Genomic DNA, 13,597 nt, shown 5'->3' on the forward strand with positions numbered 1-13,597 from the left:
AATCTCTAAATAAGGAGGAGTCACTAGTAATGAAAACTTTGCTATATTTATATTTGCTATTTGGTATTTACACGTGCATTAGTATTACTAATTACAATTTTGTTCTTTGACTGCTTGAGTCACATGCGAAACCATTGCGTTACTCTTTTATTCTTCCGTCAAAACCCACACTTTCATTCACATACGTTTTGATGAGCCCCATTACAGGACGTCCGCAAGATCCCGCTGTCGTTTCTAAAAATCATAACTTGGAAACTATTAGAGACAGAGAATCGTTGTTTATTGTAAAAACGTTTAGTATCCCTCGAAGGTTTCTTCCCTTTGTCCTCTGTTACAACTTTGGACTTGGAGTGCGTCTAAATAGTGACAGACCAGCAGAAGGCGCAATGTGCCAACATGTACGCAGGATCCTAATCTGTGACAACGGTACTACGGAATTGTTGACGTCAGAATGAGGGGGCACCACCGAGAAAAACAAGCCTAACGAGCTTGTTAAAAACTTTAAAGGGACAGACAGTGTCAAAGAACTTCCTCAAGTGGATGTCCCCTCTCGTCAAAAGCACGAGTCGACAGAGTGCAAGATGTATTTCAACGCAGCCCCTAGAATTCAGTTCGTCGTGCAGCACGCGAATTGAAGAAAACGATGTAACGGTCCATAGAATCACAGACTGCAAAGTACAAATGATTCAAGCGTTCAGGCAAACGATCGTCCTCTGCCAGGCGCGGCCATCATACGCCGTGAAACCCCCCCACCCACGTCCCCCACCTGCCCAGCTCTCAGGAAAAGGAAAACATATAGTGCAGTCAGATGTTTTTCTTTCAAGAAAATTATTTAAAAATCAGTATTACACGGTTTTTTGACAGGTTCGGTTCCATTTAGCCTCCATAGATACTGACAATGACTGCCTGAAAAAGTGAATGTTGCCAGGTGAAGCAACGTTCCACCTTTCTGGCCATGTGAATCGGAGCAACATTAGGATTTGGGGGCTCCGAAAACCAGCAAAACACACGTGATCACACCCGTGATAGCACGAAGATTAATGTTTGGTGTGGCCTAAGGCACGATAGGGTAACAGGACCATTTTTCTTCGCAGAGAAAACCATATCGGAAGGTGTTTACCCGAACGTGCTCGAACATATTTCTTGCTACCGCAGATCAAAGATTTGGAGTCGTCCATCATATTCCAGCGTGATTATGTACCCCCAAATTGGAGTTTAAACGTGAGGGGGTGTGCCGTATTACACATTTCTTAAGAGGTGGATGGGCCGCGATGGTCCCGTCGCATAGCTTCTTCACACGCCAGGTGTCGCGTCATTAGACTTCTCTTTGCGGGGTTACGTCAAAGATCGCGTGTACACAACTCCAGCGACATTACTACCGATCGTGCATAGAATAGTTGATGCTGCAATGCTGACTGTAATTGGGCAGAGCTCGAATATCGTGTTGCTGTTCTACGAGTGGCGAGTGGGGCACACACTGTAATTCTGACATAACAGAGAAAAACTTATGAGACTTGCTAAAAGTCTCTAATAGTTTCCTAATTATGATTTTTTGTAACGATAGCGAGACTTCGCGGACACCCTACATTTCGTGAAACGATCGAGATACCGAAACGAGGTTATGACCATACAATAATATGCACAATGGTAGATACAAATTTGACGTTGAAAGTTTTCGAAAAAGTATCGGTGAAATGAGCTGAAACTGACACGCTAGGGACCGATATCGCCTATGGCGATGTAAACACAGCCAATTTAGCCTGTAATGCCAGGTTCCGTCGTTGTTTGGAGCAAGGAAGTCGGCCTATGCTGCTAAGATTAAACACAATTCCTCTTGGAATAAGGTAGAATGTCAGCTACGGTTGTTGTAACTCATAATAATGCTAATTTCTAATATCACAATAGGAGCTTAGGAAAACGATTTCAGATATATGTACGTATTCGTAATTACGTGAACAGAGCTCAACTAGGCACTGTTTACACCACAACAGCCAATTCGGACGGCCTCACATTCCAGTTTTTGCTCACTTCTTGGATGCCTTTGCCAAAGTTTCAACATCAGCATTAACAACACCTATGTCACTGTAATCGTCTTTTCAAGAGCTTTTTAATGCCGCAAAAAGTATATAGTTCCATTTAAAAAAACACAAATGTACTTCAGTTCCTCAGTTGATTCAAGAGTTAAGTCGATTGAGCATATAACACGGTTACGTGTCCCTCTGTTTGCTATTATTTCCCGAAAACCTCCTTTCAATATCTCGAAGAGTCCACGAAGTACAGGTGCTGCGAGTTTTAGGTGGATCGCCCAGTATAACGTTAACATCAAGAACTGGGCAACATACAAACAAAAAGTGTGGAATTATGTTGGCATTGAGGAAAATTCCAATCATTGAATGAGGGAATTAGTGTGTCTTAGAGTGTCTTATAACTACGCTGTTCGGCAAAGAAATGAAGAACCTTCAAAAGGAGGGGACAACGACACGAAACTTCACAGTTTGAGAGGGTATGTGATGTTATTTCAGTGATTACAATATAGATTTAAATTGACGAAGAGGTTGGCAGTATGAGCCTACTTATCAGCATCATGTTGCACCCCTTCTCGCGTGGATGCATGCACCAATTCGGTTGGGAAAGATGTCACAAAGCCGTCGTATCCTCTCCTGAGGCAACATGGCTCACACTTGTTGTAAATAGTCTCGATATCCTGTATACAGGCACTGGCTTGGAGTTGAAGCCCGAGCTGATCCGATACATGTTCTATCGGGGACAGATCTGGCGATCTTTCTGGCTACGGGAGTACCTCAACATCACGCAGACAGTTCATAGAGACACATGCCACGTGTAAACGAATATTACCTGTTAAAAAAAAAAATACCACAATACTGAAACTTCCTGGCAGTTAGAACTGTGCGCCGGACCGAGACTCGAACTCGGGACCTTTGCCTTGGCGGGCAACTGCTCTAACCGTCTGAGCTACCCAAGCACGACTCACGACCCGTCCTCACAGCTGCAGGTATGCAGGAGAGCTTCTGTGAAGTTTGGAATGTAGGAGACGAGGTACTGGCGGAATTAAAGCTGTGGGGACGGGTCGTGAGTCGTGCTTGGGTAGCTCAGACGGTTAGAGCACTTGCCCGCGAAGGCAAAGGTCCCGAGTTCGAGTCTCGGTCCGGCACACAGTTTTAATCAGCCAGGAAGTTTCATATCAGCACCCACTCCGCTGCAGAGTGAAAATCTCATTCTGGACCACAATACTGTCGCATAAAATGTAACAAATGAGGACGCAGGATGTCCGGGACGTACGGTTGTGCTGTGAGAACACTAGCAGCTGTTATCTGAAGTCATACTCGATGGCTCACCACACAACGGCACCACGAGTAAAACCGGTGTGCCTCTCCAAAACATTGGAAGAATTGGTCCCATATCTAGGTCGTCGCCATACTCGCCGACGATGGTCATCCGGGGGTATTGCAGAGTAACGATTCATCGCTGAACGCAATGTGACGCAATTCGTCAGTAGTCAGCGCTTCCCGGTCGCGGTACTAAAACCAACGGAACCGCTTTTGTTGTTATGTTACTGTCAGCCTGCGCGTGGAGGGTAAGTTCCTTTTCCACTACTTGTACAAAGTAGTATCGGATGTATGACGCAGGATGACACACATTACTTGTTCTCGTATGACTGGCGCAGATGTGAAGGAATAATGAATGATGTGCACGGTGCACAATACGGCGATCTTCTCTTGTGGTGGCTAGACGTGGTTGACCAGAACCTTGACGATGAGTGTGACTGCCTTCACGTTCACATGCAGTCCAATATCTGGCCACTGTCACACCTGAATGCCCCAAAAATCTAGATACTGCACGATTCGACTAGCCGGCCAAATGGACTCTCGCAATGAGGCGCTATCAAACTTTATCAGGTGCTTATGACGCTGTCTCAGATGAGTGTCCATTTAACATCCGATGCTGTTCACTCCCTGGCCGAGCGGTCTCAGGCGCTGCAGTCATGGACTGTGCGGCTGATCCCGGCGGAGGTTCGAGTCCTCCCTCGGGCATGGGTGTGTGTGTTTGTCCTTAGGATAATTTAGGTTAAGTAGTGTGTAAGCTTAGGGACTGATGACCTTAACAGTTACACACATTTGATTTTTTTGTTCACTCCCGTTATATACCCTATTAAGCCTGATGACAACGCTACATACGAACTGCACTAAGCTATTCTGGTGGTCGTCGTACCTGTCACAGCGAATGGCAACTCCAATCATTTACAGAGTGAGAGTTATTGAACTATATGAAATAAAATCATCATAACGTCTGAACAGTTTGCGTTAGGACGTTAAAGCTGCACGGTTGGCGGGCGGGGCATGAGGGGAATTAGTACGCGCACTCATGGTTTGGTTTAGCGACGAAGCCTACTTTCATTTGGATGAGTTCGTCAATAAGCAAAGTTGGCCCATCTGGGGGACTGAGAATCCGCATTTCGCGATCGAGAGGTCCCTTCATTCTCAACGGGTGACTGTGTGGTGCGCAATGTCCAGTCACGGAATAATCGGTGCGATATTCCTTGATGGTGCGGTGACTACCGAACGGTACGTGAAGATTTTGGAAGACGATTTCATCCCCATTATACAGATTGACATGATTCGACAAGATGTAGTTCATGCAAGACGCAGCCCGACCCCATCGAAGCAGGAAGGTGTTTGATGTCCTGGAGGAGCACTTTCGGGACCGCATTCTGGCTCTGGGGTACCCAGACGCCACTGGCAATCGCTTCGATTGGACGCCATGTTCTCTGGCTTCTTGTTATGAAGCTATGTTAAAAACAAGGTGTACAGCAATAACCCCAAACCATTGCTGAGCTGAAAACAGCCATTCTGGAGGCCATCGACGGCGTCGATGTTCAAGCGGGTCATGCAGAATTTCGCTATTCGTCTGCGCCACATCATCGTCAATGATGGCAGGCATATCGAACATGTCATAACCTAAATGTGAATATCTGTAGTGACATTTACATGTTGAATAAAGTATGTGCACGCTGCAGTTTCTAACTAATTTAGGTTTTTTTCATATAGTTCAATAATTGTCACCCTGTACATACTCACCGATGGTGCGAACGTGAACGGAGTTACATTGACATCCGACCATGTTTTCCGGGAGCTTCACCTTCTTTTGCAAGGCATTGCAGTTCGACAGCCACAGTAGGCAGTAAAGTGAGTTGAGCGCGATGCAGTGAACAGCGTGAAATACTGCTCGTGTTGCGTAAGTTACTTTGGTGGGAGTGTTCTGTGGAATGCTAAGCCTGGGGCCAAAGCAAACTCAGGCTTGTCTATTTCTAAGGCAAAGCCCGATGGTGTTGGTAATTGTGATGAGGGCCATTACGAGGGAATAGAAAGCTGAGAGTGGCCAGGACCGCGCTAGAACGGCGTTAGTCCCAGTTAGGCGAGGTCGCTGGCCACTTTAACGGCGTCGTATTTTCGCCATGGCTAGCGTTTTACGATCTCGCTGAAGCGAGTTCACTCCTCAAGTGTTACAGCTAACGCTCACATCAGGCACCCCTCCACCGACAGAGCCTCGCAGGCTTATCCCTCCTCAAGTCTTTATTCTATATTCTATCTATACCGTGGCAGCTATAGAGGCAACAGAAAGTGACTGTATGACGCAACCTGCCTCATCTCGTTGCTCTGATTTTCCGAACCCGTCGTACACCATATTTCCAAAAAACAAAGGGTTAATATTTATCAACAAATGCTAAGATTTACTGTTTCGCTATTTCCTGCTAGTCTTGTCAGTGGTTTCCAAACTATTGTGGCAAACTGCTGGTAATAATCGGTTCTCAAGTTTCGTTTTCTATTGCGAAGCCTCGTTATTGCTACTGCCTCTTGTCGACTGTTCTTGCTGCATCCTGATACCTTCACGTCTGTCGGTATCCCAGCGAGAGATATTTTGGTGTCTCATATCTGGCACTGAAATGTTTTCTTGAGTCGAACGGCGTCATTTACAGCGTGTGACGTGCCTCCGTTTCTTTTCTAATTGAGCGATTTTCAGTGTTATTGCCTCAGGCGTACTAACCTACTTTTTTTTCAAAATGCTTCGCTAAAAAGATTGACAATAACCAGTCGCAATACATAAATAACTCGAATCTGTCACTTTTATTTATATTTTCACTGTGTATTTTGAAGGAATGCTCCTCCATTTTCATCTCTAATGATCTCGATGTCGATGGGACGTTAAAGCCTGATCTTTCTTCTTCCTTCCTCCGTCATTAGTAGACTTATTTAAATGATCGTACATGCGATTTTATTGGTGCATGATGACGGAGAGTAGAAAGACAAGTGGAAGTGAGTGGTTACAGTTATTTGTGTGTGTTGAAAGCCGTCTGCTATTAACCAATTTCGTGTTAGGAATTCTTACGTAAGTCGATGCTCACATGTGTGTATCAAAGAACCTATAGTCAATATTCCCCTCTGCTAAATTAGCTTTATCTTTGGTTAGAAGCTGCTAGGCATGTCTCTTGCAAGTAACTTGAACCCTGAGTCTAGGTAGTCAGTTGTATTGCTTTATGTGGATAACTCGGTTAGCTAGGCCGGTGTGGCTTGGTGTATACAGAAACTTCCGTCATCCGCCTGCTGCCGTGAACGTGTAGTCTAGTAAATTATGACGCTTGTCTTGTGATATTGAAATTGGCCCACTGAAACTACATCCTCCATGATTTCTGGTGAGGTTGTTGCTTGTTTGCGTAACCTTTGTATAATTATACGATATGCGATATTTCAGGTTTATTTACCGGAGGTACTTAACTGTCGTATTTTCATATGAGCAACGCTAGTTCTTCGTTTCAACTCACATCTTTGTTAGAATACATGGAGACAGATATATAATTTCCATTCGGTCATCCGAGCGTACAAGTCGCTTATCTCATAATCCTCCCGCCCATTATATAATGTTACTGGCAGTAACATTAATCTGGGGTAATTTTCTGTCTTTCGTAATTGCATGGTTTTGTAAGGACACGTGGCCGCTTGAAGGACAATTTTGTGTATTATTATGAGCTTTCATATCCACTTTCCGAACACTACAACAGCTTAAGTTCAGTTCTCAAATAAGTTGGCTCTCTTACGGAATTATTTTTCAGTCATCTGTTCGTTGTTCGAAATCCTTACATGTGCTGACTTAAACCTTGTTCGCGAAAGCATATTTAAACATAGGAGAACTTAAACTGCCTTTAGCAGAGACAACATTTGACTAATTGTAAACGAAAATTTAAGCAAATAAGGTAAGTGTGGGACGCACTGGGTCTTCACGGCAAGTATTTTGCAGCCATGAAGACGTCGAGCCCTTGCCTTTAAATTAGTCATTCTCAGTTTGTTAGATATTACAGCGCGACTGCTACGGTCGCAGGTTCGAATCCTGCCTCGGGCATGGATGTGTGTGATGTCCTTAGGTTAGTTAGGTTTAAGTAGTTCTAAGTTGTAGGGGACTGATGACGACAGCTGTTAAGTCCCATAGTGCTCAGAGCCATTTGAACCATTTAGATATTACAGAATACACTGTGCAGACCAATCTGCATTTCAGGTATCGCTTCTACAGGATCGTCACATTAATGTGACCACTTGTTAGAAGCCTGAATAATCATATTTTCCATCGTGGACTACTGCGAGACGTGCAGGAAGGGAGACAGTGAGGTTGAGGAAGGCACAGACAGGGATGCGCCGCCATGCCGATTTCAGTGCCGTGGCCAGCTGCGTTAGGTTTGTCGGTTGACAATCCGTGTCGCTAACAAAATGGCTCTGAGTACTATGGGACTTAACATCTGAGGTCATCAGTCCCCTTCAACTTAGAACTACTTAAACTTAACTAACCTAAGGACATCACACACATCCATGCCCGAGGCAGGATTCGAACCTGCGACCGTAGCAGTCACGCGGTTCCGGACTGAAGGGCCTAGAACCGCTCGACCACCGCGGCCGGCTGTCGCTAACAGACAGATTCCCGATTAGGTTTAAATTTGGAGAGTTTGGTGGCCAGGTGAGTACGGTAAACCCATCCTGATGCTCTTCGAACCATGGACGTACGCTGTGAGATGTGTGACACGTCGTATTGTCCTCGTGGTAGGTGCCATCACGATGATGGAAAACAAACTGCATGTAGCGGTGGACATGGCACCCGAGGATATATGCACAGTTGTTTTGATCCAATCTGCCTTCAAGAACGGCGAGATCACTCAGGCAATGCTCTCGGATCTGGACCGTTCCGACAACAGTTGCATATGTACAATGGAGTATAAAACGTTATTCGTCTGAGAATGACACCTCTAGCCATACTGCAGTGAAATTCAGCCTTCGTCGCCAACGAACAGCATCCAGCATATGTGTATGAACCAGGCGACTGCTGCGAAGGCCCGTACGCAGCAACATTTGCTGAACGTTGAGGAGGCACTGTTGGTAGACCCTTGGTTCATCTGGGCGGTCAGTTGTTCGACAGCTGCACGTCTATTCGTCCGTACACATCTCCGCAGCCGTCGTTCACCCCTGTCATACATGGCCCGTGGTGCGCCACAGTTGCTCAGCCTCGGTTTTGGATAGCGCCATTTTACCGTGTACAGCAGCACGTATGCAGTTTACAAGCTTAGCTGTTTCGGAAATGCTTCCACTCTTGGCCCGAAAGCCAATGATCATGCCCTTTTGGTCGTCAAATAAATCACTCCGTTGCCGCATTACGACAAAGACTGCGTTGTTTTCCAGGTCCCCCGATACGCTTTATTGTACCCTCAACTGCCAGTGCTGCCACCTGTGAGTTGTTTTTGTACGTTGACGTCGAACATAAGCAGTGGTCACATTAATGTGACTGGACAGCGTATAATCCTCTACACACAGCCCTATATAGTGTTTCTCGATGCCTATTGGTTAGCAGGCGTTCCTTATTGGAATCATTAGAGAAGAAAACGAACAAATCGAATTATCTAGGATTATTCTTACGTATGTTATTAATAATCCAGTGTTGTATTGCACAGTATATTTATTTGGTTGTAAGTGCACGTTGCGAAGTCGGCTTCCGGGAGTTAGACATAGCATTTGTTAGCGAAAACCAAGGTACGTAGAAATTTAACGCAGTTACTGTCAGTTATCGTAAGCTGTGTGCTGCCCACCAGCCACGCCTTCAACTTATTACCAGAACTACTACACTTTCGTCTATGTCGTTGACATCGATGACTGTTTTGTAATATTATAATAATGGAAAAAATGGTTCAAATGGCTCTGAGCACTATGGGACTCAACTTCTGAGGTCATTAGTTCCCTAGAACTTAGAACTAGTTAAACCTAACTAACCTAAGGACATTACACACATCCATGCCCGAGGTAGGATTCGAACCTGCGACCGTAGCGGTCTCGCGGTTCCAGACTGTAGCGCCTAGAACCGCACGGCCACTTCGGCCGGCGATAATAATGGAGATAACGATCTTAATTTCCTTGTTATTCGTTTCTCCCTAGAAGAAGACACATTTTTGCAATATTGTTCACGCTTCAGGTGCGGACAGTTTGCGTTGAGTACGCTGGAAACAGCGTGGCTGCCAAGATTCCCGCAACACATGAGGCATACGAACCGTTTTTATGCGTTTCCGATTATGTTTATATACAGAGTAGCTCTTTTCGCTAACCAGTCAGCAGCCATTGCCTTTTTCCTATTATCGTTCCACTGCACCGTAATAGTACTTACTGAAGCGACCCTTCTCCAAATTAAAGTGAAATATGAATCTGTTTTGGTAGACAGTTTGTTATCATTTGCAGTTGCATCACCGTCATTTCCTCCGAGTATATTTGCTCACATTTACCTCTAGACTGCACGTCATTTATTTACGTTTCGTAACTCAGGATCAGCCTTCAACGTTGCAAGCAGCTGGTTCGATTGCTGCGGGGAGTTCTGAATCTGACAGGTCGGCTGTGGGCCGGCGTGAATATTTTTTGGGGCGGCCAGCTGTCAGACGGACAGCGAGCTGAGCGCAGGAAAAGCGGGCTAGCAAGCTGCGAGGCGCAGCGCCCGTCGTGGTTTACACGTGCAGAAACAGGAGTGTTCCGACAGCATGGTCGCAGGATGAGCTAATATGGAGGGACCTGTGACTTGGAATATCGTAACTAATATTATTTTAAAGAAAATACGTAAAATTCCTTACAAACATGCTAGAAAGAAACCAACGGCAGCTTTGGGCGGCGGCAATAGCGTGAGATCATTGAACATAAATCTATGCCTGAAGCTTTAATAGTTAAATAATTGACATTATTAGCATTATTGTTTATAATAAGGTCGCAAACTGACCGCAGTTATTTTCTACATGTCTTATCACAAGTATTTATATGAATTTTTTGTAAAAATTATAAATGGTGGTCAGGATGAAAGTACTTGCACTAAATCGAAGATTGGTTAAGTGACAGAATCTTTAAATGAGCGTACAGGTCGAGGCCTTTTTTGGTCTGTCGTCTTGCGACTGGAGATTTTTTTTTGTGAGGAATTTCACCCTGGTTTCATCTGGAGTCAGTAAAGCTATGGGCGGTTTGTATTCCACGAATGTTACTTTCATGTGTGATAATTTGCAGAGCTCACGAATCCGATTTCAGTCTTTCGAGGCAGATTCGCTTGTGACAAGATCTCGCGTGAGCGACTTTAGCTCGTTGAGAGACAGATCACGCTTTCGACAGTTTACTGCACTGTCGTACTTTATAATTTAGCGCACGCTGCTGGGTATAAGTGCTATGTCTACACAAAGTAATTCTATAATTGTGCTCTGCCGATAATTCATGAAGTTATTCAATGAGTTACATTGCGAATTTCTGAAAAATAAAGGGATTTGTATCAAAGTTAAAATCAATCTGAGTAATATTATTATTATTCGGAGTTTCAACCAACAGGTTCAGCCTCGTTCATGTTTTATTAAATTATTCGTTTATGTGTCAGACTGCTAGTATAAGGTTCTGACATGAACATTATTGTGTTGAGTAACTGGGCTATAGAACGAGGATGTACAGCCACCCACTACTCATGATAGCTACACTCAATGTTAATGGCCGCACAGCAGAATCAGTCATGTATTTCATTCGAAAGATGGACAAACAAGATATTATGGTCATAGTGTTTTGGCTCATCAGTTCAAAATGGTTCAAATGGCTCTAAGCACTGTGGTACTTAACATCAGAAGTCATCAGTCCCCTAGACTTAGAACTCCTTAAACCTAACTAACCTAAGAACATCACACACATCCATGCCCGAGGCAGGATTCGAACCTGCGACCGTAGCAGCAGCGCGGTTCCGGACTGAAGCGCCTAGAACTGCTCGCCACAGCGGCCTCCTCAGTGTATGTGGACGATACGTTCGCTTTACGGCCTCATGGTGAAACGGAGCTACACAGGTTTCACCAATATTTGAATGAAATGCACGGGAAGGTGCAGTTAGCACTCGAGGAAGAGAAGAATGGCGCAATTCCATTCCTAGACGTGCAAGTATATAGGACAACGGAGGGCACACTAGGACACTGGGTGGAAACCTACACATATGGACAGGTTTTGCACGGATAAGCTGGCCGGGGTGGCCGAGCGGTTCTAGGTGCTACAGTCTGGAACCGCGCGACCGCTACGATCGCAGGTTCGAATCCTGCCTCGGGCACGGATGTGTGTGATGTCCTTAGGTTAGTTAGGTTTAAGTAGTTCTAAGTTCTAGGGGACTTATGACCACAGATGTTAAGTCCCATAGTGCTGAAAGCCATTTCTTTGCGCGGCCAATCCAACCACCACCCAGCACATAAGAACTCAGTTATCCGTTCTTTGGCTATCCGTGCGCAGCGCCTAGCGATGCTCAAAATATAACACGTCAGCTCAAAAGGCTGCGTGCCACGTTGATGACTAATGGTGACAACCATAAGTCGACCCAAACAGCCATTGCAAAGAACAGAAAGCGAGAGAGGCAACAAATTGACAAACTGCACCCAGAAGAGTGCTTACCAGAAATGAAAAATGTCACAGACTGGACTCGTAAACATTTTCGTCGGATTGGTGTCCAGCCTGTCTTCCTCAGTAGCCTGAAGATCCATGATGAGCTAGGCTGCTCCAAGGAAAAGGTAGATGCTTTACACACTGCAGATGTGTACAAGGTGGAATCTCAGTGTGGAGAAGTGTACATCGGTGAGACCGGAAGGGCAATTGCAAAGTGCAAACGGGAACACAGCAAATATGCAGTTGTGGAATACTAACAAGACAACCGCAAGAAAATAAAGTATAACGATACCTGGATACTTGGAAAGCAGACGAGTGTGATAAAACGCAAGATCAGAGAAGCCACTGAAATACTAAAACACCCTAACAACATGAACAGAGAGAATGGACTCAGACTGGCCCCATCCTAAAGGGTCCAATAACACGAGAAACGAGCGCTACCGGTAAGTTACTGCCGAAGGAACACATGACCCCATGTCTCATTTGCTGATAACCACCAATCATGCCACACAATGCAAGAAGCAAGACAACAGCAGATCCCCACTCCGTCCACCGTAGTATTACCATAAAGTTCCCTCTCCCTCCCCCTCAAGAACCAATCGTAACAAGGCTTTTTTTTTTTTTAACTGTGGCGTTATGTCATGCTCAGTGAGCAGTAATAACAAATATATAAGTGACCCTTCACAACTAAAACACAGCAGTAGTCCCAGAAGATGGCCACTGTAACAGTGTGAGAAACTTCGGTTTGTCCAGTATAGTTTTTTACAATATCATATTTACAGGGGAAACACGCCATCGCACTACCCCTCAGATTTAGTTGTAAGCTGGCCCACTGGATAGTCCATCAAAACTTACACACAGATTAAGCACGAAAACAGGAAGGAGGTGTAATGATTTCTGTGAGGGGTCTATACAGCATCTCGACTGCTATCACTATTCATCACATTTAGTTGCAACTGATATTCCGTGATGAACAGTGAGAACAGGCGAGATGCCACATACACCTTGGGACAGAAATGAACATAACAAATAAACCAGTGTGATTTATGTTACAGCGACGGAATTCAAGAGTCAAAACTTCCAAAACGGAACGCAAGAGGAATAACATGCGGTATATGTGTAGAACAAATAGGAAGTACGTACGCCTGGAAGTCCCTTCGTTACACGTTGCAAACTGACATTACGCCATGACACATACACAAATTTGAATACAGCGAGCGGAAACGTCGATGACCTAACGGCAAGTTTGTGATTTTTCTAAAAAAAAGAAATAGAAAATTGGAACTGAGTCGTTGCCAACGGCCTTGCCGCAGTGGTAACACCGGTTCCCGTCAGATCACCGAAGTTAAGCGCTGTCGGGCTGGGCTACACTTGGATGGGTGACCATCCGGTCTGCCGAGCTCTGTTGGCAAGTGGGGTGCACTCAGCCCTTCTGAGGCAAACTGAGGAGCTACTTGACTGAGAAGTAGAGCGGCTCCGGTCTCGTAAACTGACATGGGCCGGGAGAGCGGGGTGCTGACCACATGCCTCTCCATATCCGCATTCAGTGACACCTATGAGCTGAGGATGATACGGGGGCCGGTCAGTACCGTTGGGCCTTCATGGCCTGTTCGGGAGGAGTTTAG

The 13,597-nt window shown here is 45.2% G+C and overlaps 1 pseudogene; it reads left to right on the top strand.

The window, feature by feature from the left end:
* Window positions 1-13,266: 13,266 nt before the first annotated feature.
* On the top strand, window positions 13,267-13,383 carry LOC124723962 (annotated as a pseudogene).
* The last annotated feature ends 214 nt before the right edge of the window (window positions 13,384-13,597 follow it).

This window comes from Schistocerca piceifrons, chromosome X, assembly GCF_021461385.2.
Source record: "Schistocerca piceifrons isolate TAMUIC-IGC-003096 chromosome X, iqSchPice1.1, whole genome shotgun sequence".
NCBI classification, from domain to species: Eukaryota; Metazoa; Arthropoda; class Insecta; order Orthoptera; family Acrididae; genus Schistocerca; species Schistocerca piceifrons.